The sequence below is a fragment of the Triticum aestivum genome, chromosome 6A (genome assembly GCF_018294505.1).
Source record: "Triticum aestivum cultivar Chinese Spring chromosome 6A, IWGSC CS RefSeq v2.1, whole genome shotgun sequence".
Taxonomy (NCBI): domain Eukaryota; kingdom Viridiplantae; phylum Streptophyta; class Magnoliopsida; order Poales; family Poaceae; genus Triticum; species Triticum aestivum.
In genome coordinates, this window is record NC_057809.1 from 142,806,993 (window position 1) to 142,810,761 (window position 3,769).

A 3,769-nucleotide genomic window follows, 5' to 3' on the forward strand; every position below is an offset into this window, starting at 1 on the left:
AGTTGTGCTTCCCTATTTTTGGCAAAGGTGGTGTGATTACAAAGGCCAGTAACTGTATGGACACTACATCATATCAAAAAGGATATACATTTTTAATGTAAGATCAGCATTGTTCAGAGTATGAGTAGGATAATGCAAGAAACAACATTGATCTGTCACTGTTGGAATTGAGAGGAAAATACATGAAAATGTATACTGGGTTCAAAAATATAAATATAGAAGTGCCATGCATGGTTATACTCATGTTATCTCGCAATCGATTCTTCATAGGAAACTACTATGTCATGCATGTTATGTAATCATGTTCTGTCCTCACAAACAAATTCTTCAAGGAAACTAACAAATAAAGCCTAGCTAATGCGCGTTGACCGGGGGCCTGGAACGACATTGTGGTATGCGATGGGGAAGGGACATGCTTCATGTACATGTTCTAGTTTGTCATTTTGAACTTGCGAACGTGACATGCGTGCTGCACGAGTAGTTTTGAATTTATAAGTTCGGTCGCAGTTTTTGAATTTACGAGTAGTTCGTAGGTCGGGTCAAGCATCGTACATAAATTACGAAGTTGATGAAAAAGGTAAGCACAACTTATAAATTGATGGAGGGAGTACTAGTTATAGTGATGCATATAATTGACGCCAAATGTGAGCAAAGGGATCACACATGTCTTTGTCGACTGGAACGGCAATGCAATAGTACAATAAGAATTAAGGCCACAATGACACGATCGCAGTGGTGATTACAGGAGGCAAGAAGAAAGATGCATCCATCAACGACCTCCTCCTCCTCGACTCAGTGCGCCGGGCCACCGATTGGTGGCTGAGGAGCGACGGCTTTTTCTGGCGAGGTCAAGGTGCTTATCAACAAAGGCGTCCAAGGCTTCCAACCGGTTGACGAAGGCCAATGTTGTAGCGTCCCCACCGGCCTTGTAGACGCATATGTACACAACTTCCTCGTACACGTGGATGTGTAGGTTGACGAATTCTTGCATGTCCAGGCGCCTAGCGATGAGCGCGACCTCAAGGTGGACATTCTTTGTTGCGTCAGCGGGCAGTCGCAGGGCCACTAGTGCTTGAAAGAGTTTCTCACCGTGGAGGCCGATTAGGGTGGTAGGCAATGAGGATCCTGGGCGCGCAGGCTGTAGGAGTACGGCGATGTCGTCCGCGAGCTTATTCACGACAATGAACTTGTTGATGCTGGCAACGATCATCGTGTCCAACTGAGAGTCGTAGCTGGCGTCGACGATGGCCATGAACCAGCCGGTCGCCAACATCCTCTGGAGACGATCCTCGGTGCCATGCCGCAGGCTAGCATCGTGGACCATCTGGCACAGATACTGGCCGGTCGATCACATCGCCGCCATGGGTCTGAAGTGAGCACTATTGCGCTTAGTTTAGGTGCGTACAGTGTGGTGGATGCATTGGAATGGTGGGGCACCTTTAGATGAGTGCAAACTGTGTTGCATTCACATCACTCTGCCTCCTTTCCGCGTCCTCCTCCCTACTTCCCTCAGCATGATACTAATTGAAGGAGGATGCATCATTGGCGGTCATCATTTCGGGAACCTCTACCCTCTCTCTCGTCTGCATTAAAGTCGTATCGAGAACTGTCCTAGTCTACTAGTTTACCATCCATTTCGCAATATATTTTTACCATCCTGGTTTACTAGTAGCTATCAAATCGATTAGTATTGTGCCGCCTGATGCATGCCGGCTGAACACGCCTCCTCGCCTCCATCAAACGCCTCCATTAAACTCGCATGCAAACCGAGAAACCTACTTCAGCCACACGTCTGTTCATGAGCGGGCCAGAATTAAACGCAATGCCGGCCGAGCTCCTCCCATCCTCCCTCAGTTTAAACGAGGCTAGACACCGGCCAAGATCCTACCGTCTGCCCTCTATTTAAACGAGGCTAGATGGCGGGCAAGAATCACGCCCCTCCGCTGCTCCCCCATCTCCTCCTTCGCCATTTTCTCTACTCTTCCGATGGCTTCCGAGGAGCCGTTCTCCGACTTACTAGCCAGCTAGGTGGCCCACCGAGCCCTTCGGATATGAGTGAGTCTGCTCGGTGCTTCATCTACCTTGCATGGCTCGACGGAGCCAGTTGCCGCCTCAAGCCGATGCGTGGTTCAGTAACTCGTTGCTCCAGTTCAGCTCGATGAGGAGTGGCGAGTTGCTCCATGCAGGCATGGCGGCGAGCACGACGGCACGAGCATCGTCGCTGCCACGTCGTACCGCACCAGCAGTGTCTGTGCTCTGCGCCTCCCGTGTCTGTGGCCGCGCCTCCTATGCCTGCAATAATGCCATGCAGGCAGAGACAAAAGCCGGGTGCACGGAGAGCGATGAGTCGGTGGCCAGCTTCTCTGTGTTCGCCTCCATCATCAAGGAGAAGTAGAACACGAGAGGCCATCACCGCTTGGATCCCATGAAGGCCACCGCTGTGGCGACAACTGCGTATACAGGTGGTCTCTTGGATGCTCCGTCTCTTGCGAGGACCTTCGTCAAGCTCGCAAGTATCTACCAGACATGAGGAAGAAAGGGATCCGCGGGTGGCCATTTAGATGAGGTATTAATTATACCATGAGAGCCAGATTAGCACCGCTTAGTTCATGTAAATGTAATGAAATCCATTATGTTTATATGAAGATCTGACTTTTTTCTACGAAATCCTTCATGCTTATATGAAATCAGTCCGTGTTTGCACGAATTTCCTCTGGCTGGTTAGAGTTGTGAAAATGCATGCTGCTGGCGTTGGATGTCGTCCTCTATGGACGGAAGCGGGAGGAAATTTGCTGGTTGGCGTTGGAGATGCTCTTATGCTGGAAATAATAGAGTCACATCCAATCCATTTGAGTTGATTGCGTGTATGATTCTCAAAGATAAAAAGTTAATTGCATGTATAGTGTACATGACTTGCAGGGTGGCTACATATTCATATAGAAAGTTAAAAAGAAACAAATCCATCCTTAATTTTGTGCTCTAAGTACTCTGTGGGTTCCACTATCAGTACAGTAGCGAAATAAGTATATATTAAAAATATATGAAAAATCTAAAGTTTAAGACAAAATTCAAACTTAGGTCATCATTTTAGGAGCATCCGGCGCTAACCAGTCCACCAGATGTTCGTTGTGGACGATGCAAGAGATTTATTTCTTTTTAAATAGTTATTGTGATAATTGGTTTGAAGTGATATATTTTATATCTGCCCCGAATGATATCAAATTCACTAGCAGTAACAAAGAAAAGCTTGCCTTGCTAATTAACAGAAAACAGGGCGAAAACTATCACATGAGGCCGGTAAAGACAAGGCACACTGGGTTTTGCGTCATCGTCACTACAGCTGTGCGCGCACGAGAAATCTACATATCGAGGGGGGGTTATGGAGAGAAAGACGTATCGAGTGTGTGTGTTTGAGAGAAAAGCCAATGGATAGATTAATATGATGATCGAGGTGTCACCCTTCATCTGTCATTGTTGGGGGGTGGCGAGCGGGAGGGAGAGAAAGATGTATCGAGAGTGTGTGCGAGGTAGGCACAAAGGCACAACTAGTGTGTGTGTGTGTGTGTGTGTGTGTGTGTGTGTGTTTGAGAGAGAAGCCAGTAGATAGGTTAGTATCAAGATCGAGGTGTCACCCTACTCCTTCGGTGTCGGGAAGTGTGTGTGTGTGGGGGGGGGGTGCCAGTGACACTTTGATATAGGGAGAAGGAGTTTGTTTGTTACATATCTATATTAAGGGATAGGTAGATAGCATGTGTGTGAGGCATACTTA